The sequence below is a fragment of the Delphinus delphis genome, chromosome 2 (assembly GCF_949987515.2).
Source record: "Delphinus delphis chromosome 2, mDelDel1.2, whole genome shotgun sequence".
NCBI lineage: Eukaryota > Metazoa > Chordata > Mammalia > Artiodactyla > Delphinidae > Delphinus > Delphinus delphis.
Genome location: NC_082684.1, coordinates 171362906 through 171379110, shown reverse-complemented (window position 1 = coordinate 171379110; position 16205 = coordinate 171362906). Strand labels below are relative to the sequence as shown.

Below are 16205 nucleotides of genomic sequence, written 5' to 3'. Positions count from 1 at the left end.
CTTGAGCCCCGGAAAGAGGAGAATAAAGGTTATCTTGAGTTGCGACAGCGGTTCAGAAAACTCCACCAGATGTCTGCTGTGGCTACTCCAGCCAATGGAGACTTTAATAGTTACGAATGGAGTCGCTGAGAAGTCATGGGCAATTGTAAGTCAGCTGAAGAACACTTTCAAGGTCAGGGGTCTGAATCTGTTGATTTACCCTTGTCGAGAACCAAGACCGAAACCTTAGGTTGCTTCTGACCCAGTGAGCTTCCTCCCTCCCTACCCCCTTTCTTTTCCCTTTCCAGTCTAACTTAGCACTTTTATTCCTCTTCTAAATATCTTCCTCCTTTTCTCAATCTCTTCTTCACTGCTCGTTTTGTTTCCCATTCTTTGGTCTAGTTTCTGTGTTTTCAGTTTTCATCACCGACATAGTACCCGACTGGCCGTAAACAAAACGGAAAGCTATGCGTGTGGTCAGAGTATTACAGGTTAGACGGGGTAAAGAGCAATTTTTTTAAAATCACCATTAGAAAAATTAAAAAGAATGAATTTACGAGTTTGAGTGTAACAACAGGCTTTTGTTTCATAAAATGAATAGTGAGAAATCGTCATGATGAGTTGCAAACATGCAGTTCTAAACTAGTCTCAGATCACAAACAGTTTTGGGCAGCCCGACCTCGTTGCCCAACAGAATTCCTCTGTTCTTGAAATGTCACTGACTGTCCTGATTCATCTCTGCCCTGTTTCTGTCATGTCTGTCACCTTATTCATTAGAAACAAGATGGGTGTTTTGGGCATTGGAAGGCAAGAAACTCGTGTCTTGTGATTTTTTAATAAATACTTAAAATTTTGGGGCTTCCTTTGTGGCACAGTGGTTAAGAATCTGCCTGCCAATGCAGGGGACATGGGTTCGAGCCCTGGTCTGGGAATATCCCACGTGCCATGGAGCAACTAAGCCCGTGTGCCACAACTACTGAGCCTGCACTCTAGAGCCCGTGAGCCACAACTACTGAGCCCGCATGCTGCAACTACTGAAGCTTGCATGGCTAGGGCCCGTAGTCTGCAACAAGAGAAGCTACCGCAATGAGAAGCCCGTGCACTGCAACAAAGAGTAGTCCCCACTCATTGCAATTAGAGAAAGCCCACGTGCAGCAACGAAGACCCAACACAGCCAAAAAATAAAAATAAATAAAATAAATTTATTTTTAAAAATACTTAAAATTTTTGGTGGGGACTAGCCTTTATACTACCACTGATAAAGGCTGTGACCCTAGATCCTAAGGCAGATCAAGTGAAAAAAAAGGTCTATTTATAAAGATTCAGACAGTAGGTCCAACCACAGTGTTACCTGTGTTAGGTAATAGCTTAGACTTCATAAATCACTCAACCCTTGAAACTATTAAACTCTTGAAAGAGCTTCAGCACCCCCAGAATAATGTTTTAAATTTTAAGGCTAATTACTCCCAAATCGATACAGTTTTGAAAGTAATAACTCTGGCTTTTGTTGTGGTAAATTGCTAATTATGGTTATCTTTGTTAGATTTAAATTGAATTAGATTAACCTTGGACCCAGTAATTTTTTGGCTTCTTATGTGGTCAGTGCAAACAGTTATACTTAATGGTGGCAAAGCTGAGATTAAAATGTTAAATGTAAGAGTCAACTGCAAAGTCATTATTTTTTTTTCAAAGTAATGAAAACATAGTACTTCATCTACTGTAAAATTATAGGCTAATGACTTAGTCCTACAGAGTGCCTCTCAAACATTCAATGAACCCATGCTGATTTAAGAAATGATAAAGTATCATTTCAAAGGTAAATAATGAACGTAAATCACATTTTAAGTAATGCCACCAAATATAAGGTTTTAAAGCTCAGTAGAAATTTTTGGATAAAAAGATGAGAAATTATTCAATCAAATTGGAAGGTAATTATAATTTTAAAAGAATGAACTATTTGTGAATCTTATGTTTTAAAAATAATCTGATAAGTATTTTAAAATCTAAAAAAATAATAATAAAGTCTTCTCAGATCTAGCTTTTAAGCTGTAAGACAAATAGAAACACGTATCTGATTGAAATGCTAGAGTAATGGGAAAAAAATATGTCTACGTTTTTGTACCCCTAAGGTTTCAGACTTGTAGCCTGAGCATCTTCTCTGCTTATAGTTGCTCTATGAAAATTCGCAGCCACTACACCCATGGCTCTGGAGCAAGACCAGCTAAGGTCAAGATCTTAAGTTCATCACTAACTAGTCACATGACCCTAAAGCAACCTAATTAACCCTGTCTATGAAGTGATAAAAATAGTACCTGTTGTGAGGATTAGAAGAAATAATCTACTCAAAATGCTTAGTACAGTGCCTGGCACATACAAACTGCTTAGTAAATGGAATTGCTTAATCTAGTGACAATCTGAATTAGGAATTAGGTTAATAAAAATTAAGCCTCGGGCTTCCCTGGTGGTACAGTGGTTGAGCGTCCGCCTGTCGATGCAGGGGACGCGGGTTCGTGCCCCGGTCTGGAAAGATCCCATATGCTGCGGAGCGGCTGGGCCCGTGAGCCATGACCGCTGAGCCTGTGCGTCCGGAGCCTGTGCTCCGCAACGGGAGAGGCCACGACAGTGAGAGGGCCGCGTACCGAAAAAAAAAAAAAAAATTGAGCCTCTATGATTTTAGTGCTTCTGTTCTATTTTAAGACTAATCAATATAATTTCCACAAAAATTTTGCTAAAATGAATGACTACATTTCAAAGGTGATTTCTCTCCCGTTTGTATCACACAAACATTGCAACAAAAAAGTAAAAAGAAAAATAATTGTCCCATGACCCAATTACTTCAAAACACATTTCCTTTCAGTGTTTCCTTATAATTTGTTTCACATTTAAATGTGCACTTACATTGTTAAATAATATAGATTAAATTTTGTGTTGTCATTTTCTTTCCATATAACATTTTTTCCCCATATTTCCCAAGCATAGTCTTCAAGTTATCACTTTAACTCATATTTGGTATCCTATTCTAATCAGTTTACTTTTTAATAGTAGCTGTTACTGTTATTTTACCGTGTAGAACCTCAACTTGATCTTTGAATATAAAACGTTATTTTTATATTCATTCTAGAATTGGACTGTGGTTAGATTTATATGCTTGCCATGATGTAAGAATGATTTAAGAGACTTGGTGATAAGTTATGTCATTAGCCACAATGTTTTGATGAAAGAAAGTTAGCAACAAGAAAGTTTGTCAATAGAAGAATATAAGAGAATTGAGCACCAGATTCTTCTTTCCCTCTGTGGCATCCTAATCTTTGCTCTGTGTGTGTGTATTAGAGTTCTCCAGAGAAGCAGAACCAGTAGGAGATAACAGACGTGAATTATGGAGCCTGAGATGTGCCACAATCTGCTCTCTGCCAGCTGGGAACCCAGGAAAGCTGGTGATGTCGTTCCAGTTTAAACCCAATGGCCTGACAATCAGGGGAGCTGATGGTGTGAATCCCAGTCCAAGGGCAGGAGAAGGTGAGATGGGATGTCCCAGCTCAATCAGGGAAGCAAGAAGCAAGGGGAGAAATTCCTCCTTCCTCTGACTTTTGTTCTATTCAGGCCCTCAGTGGATAGGATGATGCCCACCTGCATTGGGGAGGGGGATCTACTTTACTGAGTCCACTGATTCAACTGCTAATCGCATCCAGAAACACCCCCAGAGACACACAAAGGAATAATGAAATAATGTTTAATCGGGCCAGTCAAGTTGACACATAAAATTAACCATCACAGTGTGATGATTGCTATATCATACATAACAGTTGTTATACAAACAATAATCAGTTATTTTAAAATCAGTGACTAGAAGAACTTTAGTGATGAGCTGCAAAATCAATGACCTTTTCAGTCTGCAGGTAACAAAGCATCCTCCTGAAAGTCGTTATTCAATAGTTACTATCTGTCGTTAAAGTCCGGATCTTTTCCATGATTGGCTCATTTGCCTATACAGCATCTCAGCAAAATCCCAAGGGCTTTCTGTACTTGCCCTTTGCCATCCTCTGAATTCTGGCACTGGCCCTCAAGCTTGTCCTCTCAAGCTCACGGTTTAGTGGTGGCCTAACTGTGCCAAGGTCAAGAGCTCCACGGCCTCTGCACCCCTCCACACCCCAGTCTCCCTGACAAAGCCACGCCTGCATGGGGATCCAAGCAGTGCAGCTCACCGAGGCCTCAGGGCTGTGCCCCACAGAGGGAAGCTGGGATGTGTCCCCAGCCCAGCACAGACTCCCAAGTGCGTCCCTTTGGCCACTTCTTCCACCCACACATCGGAAGTAGTGGCAGAGCCACAGAAAGAACCAATTTGCCCCAGGCTGTGTCCAAAGGAAACTCCATCCACTGGGCAACCTCCGAAGGATAAGCCCTCCCAGCCTTTCCTCCGAAGGACCAGCAGGGGGCTTCGTCACCAGCTTCAAGTTCAAGTTCATCCTGAAACAGCCGTGTTTCAGGTTTGTCAGAAGGAACCTGAAGCAGAGGCCGATGGCAGGCACTCACACCTCGTGGAGCGAGAACAGGGGCAGGGAAAAAGAAAACACGTGGGGAGACCAGGCCGCGCTCACTACACTTGAAGATCATGAGCGTCACGGAGCCCAGGGAGAAGGTGCAGAAGATCGACCAGGTGCTGGAAGGAAACAGCGGCCAGTGAGGGCTGAACAGGAAACCTGCGCTGCTCCGGATGCAGGGCAGCCCGGCCGAGAGGACCTGGCGCAGGGGTCCAGCCGGTCACAGCCATCGCTCAGCGCAGTCCCGTTTCAGTGGACAGCCACACGTCCGCGGGCTTGGAAAGCACTCCCTCCAAAACTCACTGCAGCTTCACCTTCAAAAGGTGGCCGGGAGGCTCCAGGGAGACGCGAGCCTCCAGGAGCCCCGTTTGCGTCGGGGCCGCCTCCCTCTGCTGCTCGTCCTTCGCCTGCTCTTCTCCCGTGCTTGTGGGTGAGGGGAGCCAGTGCGGCGAGATGGCAGTATGGCACCGTATCAGAGCCCTGAAGGGGTTCTTCCCGGGAAAATCTCATAGGTGAGCTTTACCGAGGGCCTGACGAGCATTAGAGCCACGTGTATGACAAAAAGAGTTTGGGGTTTATCAGAAGAGAGCTGGGAGGTCCCTGAAACATGCAGGCAGCAGGGGTGCAGGATGCCCTTTGGATGACAGGACACTAACTGTGGCTGCAGGGTGGAGAAGCCATGGGATAAGCGGCCAAGTTTCCTTGTGTTTCGAAAGTGGGCTTTTACCCCAGGGATTGGAAGTGAGGGAGACAGCAAGAAAAAAGTCAGCTCAAATGTCACTGGCTGCTTGGTGACCTCTCCTTCGTAATTTTTTACATTCTACGTGATTAATTCCAGAATACAAAAATGGGAGCATGCTTTGCCAAGTTGTTTTTTGTGCTAGAGTTTCAGTGCAATGCCGAGAAAAATTCCAGAACTTTCTTCTATGGAACGTGACTCATGGATGTTAAAATTTCTATAGAAGAGCAAAGTGCCAAAGACAATCCTTCCTGAAGAACAAAATTGAGAGGCTTTAATGATTAAGACAGTGTGATGGGGGCTTCCCTGGTGGCGCAGTGGTTAAGAATCCGCCTACCAGAACACTCTATGACAAAATCACAGCGAGATCCTTTCTGACCCCCCTCCTAGAGAAATGGAAATAAAACCAAAAATAAACAAAGGGGACCTAATGAAACTCAAAAGCTTTTGCACAGCAAAGGAAACCATAAACAACCCTCAGAATGGGAGAAAATATTTGCAAATGAAGCAACTGACAAAGGATTAATCGCCAAAATTTACAAGCAGCTCATGAAGCTCAATATCAAAAAAACAAACAACCCAATCCAAAAATGGGCAGAAGACTTAAATAGATATTTCTCCAAAGAAGACATACAGATTGCCAACAAACACATGAAAGGATGCTCAACATCATTAATCATTAGTGAAATGCAAATCAAAACTACAATGAGGTATCACCTCACACTGGTCAGAATGGCCGTCATCAAAAAATCTACAAAGAATAAATGCTGGAGAGGGTGTGGAGAAAAGGGAACCCTTTTGCACTGTTGGTGGGAATGTAAATTGGTACAGCCACTATGGAGAACAGTATGGAGTTTCCTCAAAAAAACTAAAAATAGAACTACCATGCGACCCAGCAATCCCACTACTGGGCATCTACCCTGAGAAAACCATAATTCAAAAAGAGTCATGTACCACAATGTTCATTGCAGCTCTACTTACAATAGCCAGGACATGGAAGCAACCTAAGTGTCCATCGACAGATGAATGGATAAAGAAGATGTGGCACATATATACAATGGAACATTACTCAGCCATAAAAGGAAACGAAAATGAGTTATTTGTAGTGAGGTGGATGGACCTAGAGTCTGTCATACAGAGTGAAGTAAGTCAGAAAGAGAAAAACAAATACCATATGCGAACACATATATATGGAATCTAAAAAAAAAAAAAAGGGTTCTGAAGAACCTAGGGGCAGGACAGGAATAAAGATGCAGACGTAGAGAATGGACGTGAGGACACGGGGAGGGGAAGAGTAAGCTGAGACGAAGTGAGAGAGAGGCATGGACATATACACACTACCAAACGTAAAATAGATAGCTAGTGGGAAGCAACAGCATAGCACAGGGAGATCAGCTCAGTGCTTTGTGACCACCTAGAGGGGTGGGATAGGGAGGGTGGGAGGGAGACGCAAGAGGGAGGGGATATGGGGATATATGTATATGTATAGCTGATTCACTTTGTTATACAGCAGAAACTAACACACCATTGTAAAGCAATTATACTCCAATAAAGGTGTTAAAAAAAAAAAAAAAGGAATCCGCCTGCCAATTCAGGGGACACAGGTTCGGTCCCTGGTCTGGGAAGATCCCACGTGCACCACAACTACTGAAGCCCGCTCACCTAGAGCCTATGCTCCGCAACAAGAGAAGCCACCGCAATGAGAAGCCCGTGCACCGCAACGAAGAGTAGCCCCCGCTCGCCGCAACTAGAGAAAGCCCGTGTGGCAGAAACAAAGACACAACGCACCCCCCACCCCCCAAAAAAGAAGACAGTGTGGTGTAGGTGGAGGGATAAACAAATGCAGAGGCCAAAAAACGATTCTAACTATTCTATGTTGCCCCTCATGTTTGCTCCTAAACCCACTCTAATCAGGCTTGCCCCCCTCCCGCGATGACTGCATCACCACGTCCCTTTAGGTCATCAGTGATCTTGACAATGACCTAAATCCCGTTGTTAATTCTCAGTTCTCATCTAACCTAACACACTTTCTCACTCCTTAAGCTTTCTCAACACCGCATTCTCTTGGTTTTTCTCTTACTTGAGTGATCACTTCTCTGCCTCCTTTGCTCCTTCTTCCTCTTCTCCCCAAACATTTGGTGTTGGGATTTCCCATGGCTCACTCCTCAGTTCTCTCTCCTTTTCTCCTCTATACACATTTCTTTTCTAGGGCCATCCTGTCTCCAGGTTCTAAACACCATCTCTATGACCATGAGTCCCAGATTTATATACCCAGCCCAGTCGAGACTTGAATATCTACCTGCCTATTCGGCGTCTCCACTTGGATGTCTGATATCTCAAACGCAGCATGTCCAAAACTCCACTTCTGATCTTTGCCACCCCACCAAGCCTACTCCACCTATGGTCCTTCCGGTTACTCAGGGCAAGCATCTTGGAGTTATCCTGACGCCTCTCTTTCTCACATTGCACGTAGAATCTCTCAGGGACTCCTGTTGACTCTACCTTCAAAATACATCCAGAATCTGAACGACTTCTCACTACCTCTGCTGCTACGACCTGAGTTGGAGACCCCCATAAGTTCTCCCCTGGATTATTATTACAGTAAGAATCTTGCTTCCAACCGTGTTCTTTGTAGTCATAGCAACAGGAGTGATCCTTTAAAAAAGTAAGTCAGATCATGTCAGTCCTCACTCAAAACCATTCAGTGGTTCTGTTTCACTCCCACTTGAAGCCAGATGCCTTTGTGCAAGGTCTCATATGATCTGGTCTCCATCTCTTTCGCTCTTACCTCCTCTCTTGCTCCTCTGCTCTGGCCACGCTGGCCCCTCGCTGTTCCTCACATCTGCCAGGAAGCTCATTCCTTAGGGACTTTGTACTGGACGCTGCTTTTGCAAGGGAAACACTTCCCCAGGGATCTTCCAGGTCAGCTCCCTCATCTCCTTCAGTTTTTACTCAAATGTCATCTTCCCGAGAGGCATACCCTGATCACCGTATTTACAGTTGCAAGTCATCTCCTCACTCCACATACACAAGATCCTCCATCCCTTTGCTCTGCTCTTTTTAAAAATAACACCTATCACCTAACATCTTTTAATAGACTATATAATTTGCTTATTATATGTGTTTATTATCTGTCATCCCCTACCAGGATGTGACACAGGGATAGGGATCCTTGTTTGTTTTGCTGACTGATGATTCTCAGAAACCTAGAATGGTGCCTGGCTCATGTTGGCACTCAGTAACTATTTGAATGAATGAATGAATGAATAAGGCAGATAGGATGGATTGGAAAGAGGAGAGTCACAAAGGTAAAGGGAATGTTCTGTTTCTTAAACTGGCGGTATGTTCATACATGTGCCCTTTATTTTTAAAATTTTACTTATGTATGTATGCATACTGGTTTATAATCAATATTTAATTACATAGTAAAAAAAAAAAAGAACTTGATTGTCCAACTTGACTGACTCCCTAAGGGTTCCACAAAGCTGAGTTTTCACTATACCTAGTATGTCATTATCGCTGAATAGAGGACACCAGTGTTTCCATTGTCTCTTTCTTTTTGCTCCTTGAGACAGGCCATCAATGGCTCTGGCATCCAGTCGGAGGATGGTAAGAGAAGAACATGTTTTGAAAAGAGTTCTTAAAAGAACCTTCTAGACTCAGAGGATAAAATGGAGGATAAAAAAATATCTTTTCTCTCCTCTTCTTCCGATTTCTTATAATGACTATAATGCCAAATTATCTCGGCTGCAAATGCACACCGATATTGGACCTCACTGCAGTATTTCCCTGCTGACACACTGATAAACAGGGCTCTCCCCAGCAGACAAGAGCGCTCGCTGTTCTTAAGCTGCTGTTTCCTTTGCGCCTTTGTGTTTCTCATAGTCGGGAAATTAGAAAGAAAAAAAAAATCCTGCCCAGTACATTTTTCTTTCTCTTCTTTTCTTTTTTTTTGGCCATGCCACAAGGCTTGTGGGATTTTAGTTCCCCAACCAGGGATCACCAGGGATCGAATGGGGCCCTCAGCAGTGAAAGTGCAGAGTCCTAACCACTGGACTGCCAGGGAATTCCCCCCAGTATATTTTTCTAAAATTTGTTTTTGTTCTTTATTTGGAAACTCATTGATTTCACCATGGAAATATTTTCGAGGAGAAAATAAAAAATCAAGGGATTTACATGAAAAAATAGCAAATAATTTTTAAATGTAATTTTATGCAAAAACAAGCTACGGTGTTTCGGGGCCTCGAATTGCTATACGTTGTTGCATTGTTAGACATTTCAAATCAGTAACTTTCTTAAAACTAAGTTTGCCGTTTCTTCCAGTCACTTTGCCCCACTAAGGCTTCTATGTAAATATAGAGTCCGAAATGAACTCCTCGGAAGACCAGAAAATGCAGTTCCAGTTCTTTGAAAATTTAATCAAATGTGAATCAAAACCCCATTCTGTGTCTGCAGACTTGGAGTGACACTGGGTTTGTTCCCCTGGAGAATGGGGTCAACTTGAAGAGTCCTGTGCTTTTTACCCTAATTCGGGGTGTTTGCAGCGCGTATTCAGAATCTAAGTGGCCTAACGAGGAGAAAAGAGACAAACTACCACCAGCCTTTTTCATTCCTGATGGGCTGTGCGTAGAGACCGGTGGGGAGACCAGAGAGGTCTGAAGAAACACCTGCCTGCCTTCCAGGTTTTTAGGAATCATGCAGAGGACAGAGATACATATCAAAAGAAATCCCAAGTGAGGTCCGTGCCCCAGGGAGACAGACCTCTCTGGATTTCCTGCAAACAACCTCTTGAGAAAGAATAGGGCAGCGAGCCAGAGGCGGAGTAGAACTCATTTGAATTCCTGTCCCTTAGCTTTGCCCAGCCAGGCGCCGCGGGCAGGGCGGGCGCCGCTCACCGCCCAGCCCCGCTCTCCAAGGGCAGCGACCAATGGGAGACGGGCGGGCCCGAGAGCACGGCCAATGGGAACCGGCGGGCGGAGGCGCGCTGCCCTTTAAGGAGCGGCGGGCCGCGGCGTCGGGGGAGTCCAGCGCCTGGGGTGGCGCAGCGTTCGGGCGTCGCGCAACCGTGTCCCCGCAGGTGAGCTGGGGGTGCGTCGGCCGCGGGGGGTGGGGAGAGGCGTGCTTCCTGCAGGGAAGCGCTCGAGTGGGGCGTGGGGCCGGCGTGATACCCCCCCGGATGGCACGGCGCTTCGGGCAGCCCAGGGTGCTCGCCCCCGCAAGCCGTCTGCGGGGACCCCGAGACACGCCCACCCCATCGCGACCGCCCCGTGGTTGCCGGTAGCCAGCGGTGGTGCCAGCTGTTGACGGCGAACCTAGCTCCCTATGGCAACTCTTGTGAACCCCGGGGATTGGTTAGACGCAAAATAGGCATGGGCCGAGGGGGAGGGCGGGCGCCGAGTTGCTCCGGGAAGATCCTCCGGCTCTTCCCATCCTGGAGAAGAAGGTGTAGGCGCCTGCGGTCTCACCCGCGCCCCTTGTTCCTTGGTGTGTCCAGGGGCTCTCCCAGGCAAGTGCAGTCTGGAAAACCACGATCTAAAAATACTGTTTTTATGATCTTTGGGAAAAAAATGTTCAGTGTGGAAATTTGCAGGAAAGCACAAATATAAGGTAAAACCATCAGGTATTCCTTCACCCAAGTGATAACCACGTTAACTGTCTATGTGCGCATGTGCATATATATGTGCGTGTTTATACACATACCGATTTTGCTATTTATATAGTTTTGCTCCTTTTTTTTGCATTATGAGCGTTTTGTCAAAACTAAATATTCTTTAAAATGTTTTAAATGTCTGCATTGGGTGCATGGCAGGATGCACCCGATGCGAGTGTCGGTGGTGACACGGGGGTCACTGCTACATTAGGGGCGGGGTCGGGGGCCTTGTGAAACCTGAAAACATGAACAGAAGGTCTGAGGAGAGGCCTTCAGGCAGTTGTTTTGAAGAGCCTCGAGTACAGATGCGGGGGAAATGAAGTGCACGCACATTCAGCCGGGATGCTGAGGACCCAGCTCCAGGAGAGTCAGCTCAGCGGAGGCTGAAATTGCTCACCAAAAGCACTGAGCCCAGCTCTACAGCAGCGCGGGAACATGAAACTTTCCCTTTGGCCCAGAATGCTTGGAATCGAATGTAAACAGCTGTACGTCTAAAGCTGTGGCTCACCTATGGTAACTCTCAGGCCCTCCTAATATCCACTCACGCATCATGCATTCCTTCAACAAGGAGGCGCAGGGCTCAGATGGGTTCCTACCACCTGCCGAGGCTCTTGCTACCAAGATGAATGTTTGTGCCTGTCCTCTAGCATGGTTGCGTGGGGGAACAAATAAATACGTTTCCAGCAGACTTTGTGCCGGGTCCTAATAAATGCTGTCCGGGGCTGCCTGCAACCCTTCCCTGCCTCTGTCCATCCCCCAGGCGCTGACCCCCCAGGCTCAGCTAAGCACCATCTCCTCTGCGAAGCTTCTTCCACACCCGCTGCTGCTCCTTCCTCTGTGGTCCCAGAGCACCCACTGCTCCTCCGTTAGAGCAGGTATCCCAGGTCACTGTGACCTGCTCATCTCCCGCTAGATGCCGAGATCTGTGAGAGCCGGCTGCCCTGCTCACCCCTGTGTGCTCCGCCAAGGCCTGGCCCATCAGGGGTGTTCGATGCGTGGCGAATAGTACGATACAAGTGATGAGCTCTGGGTGGGCAGAGTTAACAGAATGAAATCAAGACTATCTACGTTATTAATCTTGTTTAATCCTCACACTTCCCTGCTGAGGTTGATATTATCCTTTTTTTGGCCGAAGCTGAATCTCAGAGGAACTTCATTGCTTGTGCAGAGTCCCGTGGCAGTGTGTCTCAAAGCTAGATTCAAATCCAGGTTCCTGATGCAAGGCCGTTGTTTTTCCCACGGCAGCTCGTCATGGTTGGACTGGGGGAGCTGTACATTGGAACTACCACGTACAGCAGGAGTGTATCAAGTTGGGACGCTAGGGAAGGGCATGCTGGAGAGGAAGAGCGGTCCTGGGCCCTGCTCTGGAATGGGCTTCTCTCTACCTGGGGAGGGAGGAGGGAGGGGACCCCTGAAATTGCCTGGGAAACTGTCAGGGGCTGCATTCTTGTGTGGAGCGGGTCCGAGACATTCATGGGATCACCAAATGGTTCCCTACCCTCAAAACGTGAAGCACAATTTTCCAGAAACTCCTTCCTGGAAGGCAGGGACTTAGCATGGTTTTTAAGAAGCCTTAGAATTCTAATCGAGTCTTAGCTTGCCAAAAGGCACTGAGTTGCTGTCATTGGAAAATGGCATGAGACTTGACAGCAAACAACACCTGAGATGCCTGCCAACCCTGCAGGGGAGGATCCCTATGCCTCTGGACAGCCTAGCCCTGCTCTGCCCTTAGGAAGCTGAGGGCAGTAATGTGGCATTTTAACTTTGTCCTTGTTATAGACACGATATGTGCACATTATAGGAAATTTAGAGAGTACAGACAGTAAACAAACAAACAGGAAACTTACCAATAATCAGAGGCAATTAGTATTGACACGTTTTAGTATATATTTTCTATTCATTGTTTTCTAAAAGCTGAGTGTATACTAACATTTGTTAAGTCATAAAAAGCACTTTTCACATCTTGTTTCATTGCAAGTACTTTTTGCATTTTATTCTAGAACTTTTTTTTTCAAAAAGCCTTATAATAAAAATTGTAGCAGCTGTACTTTATTGAACACTCATTATGTGCCAGGCACTATTTAAAATATTTTGCGTGTGTTGTTGTCAACTTATATCCTCATAAATAAGTTTTACAAGTGGGTGGGTGGTGGTATTGTAGCATATTGTCCCATATTTCAGATGAAGAAACAGACACACAGAGGTTAAGTAACCTGCCCAAGACCACCACCCACCCAGCTCTTAAGTGCTGAAGCTGAGAGTCAAACCAAGGCAGTCTAGGTCCAGGGCTTGTGTTCTTAACCATGATATTATCTATAAAGCAGCTGACAATTTCCTAGAAAAAAACTCAGATGAGGCAGGGGGTCTGTGCTTCATCCTAGTCACATGTACCCACACTTCTCAGATCCCCATAAAGATTGATTAGGTGGCTGGGCTATTTTCAAGGATATTTAGGGTAGAGACACTGGTCTCTGGCTTACAAGTGATTTTTGTTCATCGCAATACAACTATTCTAGTTGTGCTACTGTCCTGTCTTTGGAGGTTGATGGAAGTTTTACCCAGCAACTCTGCTGAGATCACAGGGATTCTGATGTCACAGTGGTCTCTCCACTTTCTCTACCAGGTCTTTGGATCAAAAGGGAGCTCTGGCTTCAGAGAAGGAAAGTAGTAGGTAGGGGTAGAATGCTTCTTTGAACCTCTCTTGTTTCATACACAGGCTGCTGACAATTCCCGCCTACTCCTGATTTCAAACAAATAACACAAGAATGGAAAAAAGAAAAGAATGGGGAAAAATGGAGAAAAAAAAGAATGGAACAATTCCATTGTTCAAAGTAATCAACAAAGCCTTTGTATATAAACTAAGAGGTTAAAAGGAGAAAGGAATAAATCTGCTAGGAGCACCTTATCCCTATGTGGAACAGTACAGGGGAAGGGGATGGCTGCTGGCCGAGCCCCGGGCTGAGAACCCTCGGCCAGCCCTAGTGGCTTGGGAACTAGGCAGGTCAGGGTTTTCAGAGGTAAGTCATGAATGGGGAGGACAGGTTTATTATTCAGTATATTTATATACAGAATTTCCGGGAAGTCAGTTTCTTTTTACTAATCAGCTAAGTTGACTGAACAACTTCTCTTTTCTGGAAATCAATTGAAATAAGTCTTAGAAGTTTTGGTCTCAATTTTTAAAGGAATCTATACAGGCAACTCAGCGCAATCAGAAGTACTACCCTCAGAAACTAGCTAGTCCACTCAATAGGTATAAATAATACTGCTGTTGAAGCATGTGGGCAGAGAGGCGCTGGGAGATGAATGCCCTGGACAAAGATATTCATTGGCAGCAAAGCTATTGCATACAGCAAAGTGTAGATTTTGGAAGAAGAGGAGGACGTGCTCATGAGGTGATCAAGAAAGTGAAGGTAATGCCATCTAAAAAAATTAATAGAAACTTGTATTTATATACTTCTAACTTATGAGAAAAACTTTGCGTTGGAATTTCTCAGATATAATTTTTTTGCATGTTTTTCTTTTACCTTTTCACCATCTTCAACCATTCTTCCCCCCACCTCTGGCAACTACCGATTTGCTCTCTGTTTCTATTAATTTCTTTTTATTTTTAGAGTCCACATATAAGTGAGATCATACAGTATTTATCTTTCTGCGTCTGATTTATTTCACTTAGCATAATGTCCTCCAAGTCCATCCATATTGTTGCAAATGTCGATAGCTCCTTCTTTTTTTTTTTTTTTTTTTTTTTGTGGTACGTGGGCCTCTCACTGTTGTGGCCTCTCCCGTTGCGGAGCACAGGCTCAGTGGCCATGGCTCACGGGCCCAGCCGCTCCGCGGCATGTGGGATCTTCCCGGGCTGGGGCACGAACCCGCGTCCCCTGCATCGGCAGGCGGACTCCCAACCACTGCACCACCAGGGAAGCCCGATAGCTCCTTCTTTTTCATGGTTGATTAATATTCTGTTATATCTATATAATGGAATATTTTATATATATATATATATATATATATATATATATATATATATATATATATATATATATATATAAAACATTCTTTATCCATTCATCCATCAACGGATACTTAGGTTGCTTCCATGTCTTGGCTATTGTAAATACAGCTGCAGTGTACACAGTGGGTGCAGATATCCCTTTGAGATAGTGATTTCATTTCCTTTAGATAAATACCCAGAAGTGGGATTGCTGGATCGTATGGTAGTTATTTTTTAAATTTTTTGAGGAAACTTCATACTGTTTTCCACAGTGCCTGCACCAATTTACAGTCCCACCAACAGCGTATAGGGTTTCCTTTTCTCCACACCCTCCTCAACGTTTGTTATTTCTTGTCTCTTAGATGATAGCCATTCTGACAGGTATGACGTGATATCTCACTGTTGTTTTGATTTACATTTCTGTGTTGGTTAATGGTGTGGCCACCTGTATGTCTTCTGTGGAAAAATCTCCTGGCTATTTTTAAATCAAATTGTTTCCTTTTGCTTTTTTTTTTTTTTTTTTTTTTGCTTTTGAGTCATATGAGTTCTTTATATATTTTGAATATATATATTCAAAGGCCCCTTAGACATATGATTTGCAAATATTTTGTCCCACTCAGCCTTTTCATTTTGTTTATTTTTGCTTTAGCTAGTTTTACTCTTGGTGTCAAATCCAAAATAAATCATTAAGATTGATGTTAAGGAGCTTATTCTCTGTCTTTTTCTAGTTGTTTTACAGCTTTAAGCCTTACGTTCAAATTTTTAATTCGTTTTGAGTTGATTTTTGTATATGGTGTAAGGTGGGGTCCAGTTTCATTTTTTTTTGCATGTTCTCTTCAGTTTTCTCAGCACCGTTAATTGAAGACACTGTCCTTTCCCCATTGTATATTCTTGGCTCCTTTGTCATAAATTACAAAGGGTTTATTTCTGGGCTCTTGATTCTGTTTCATTGATCTATGTGTCTGTTTTTATGCCAATACCATACTGTTTTGCTTACTATAGCTTGTAATATTGTTTGAAATCAGGAATTATGATGCCTCCAACTTTGTTCTTCTTTCTCAAGATTGCTTTGGCTTTTGTGGCTCCATACACATTTTAGGATTGCTTTTTCTATTTCTGTGAAAAATGCCATTGGAATTTTGATAGGGATTGAGTTGAATTTGTATTGATAGATGACTTTGGGTAGGATGAACATTTTACTACTATTAATTCTTCCTATCCATGCACATGGAATATCTTTCCATTTATTCATGTCTTCTTCAGTTTTTAAACATAGATAAATTAAACATTTTAAATATTAACTCATTG

The 16205-nt window shown here is 44.1% G+C and overlaps 1 protein-coding gene across 4 annotated transcripts in view; it reads left to right on the top strand.

The window, feature by feature from the left end:
• The window catches only part of DCLRE1C (DNA cross-link repair 1C), a 119984-nt gene that overhangs the window by 1229 nt on the left and 102550 nt on the right, over nucleotides 1-16205 (top strand). For 2 of the 4 annotated variants that reach the window (XM_060006279.1, XM_060006278.1), the window contains exons 1-2: nucleotides 2-145; nucleotides 3310-3495. The gene's annotated coding sequence lies outside the window, so the exon portion shown is untranslated. Of the gene's footprint in view, nucleotide 1; nucleotides 173-3309; nucleotides 3496-16205 lie in introns of those variants that run through there. The other 2 variants (XM_060006280.1, XM_060006281.1) reach the window with 2 other exon arrangements.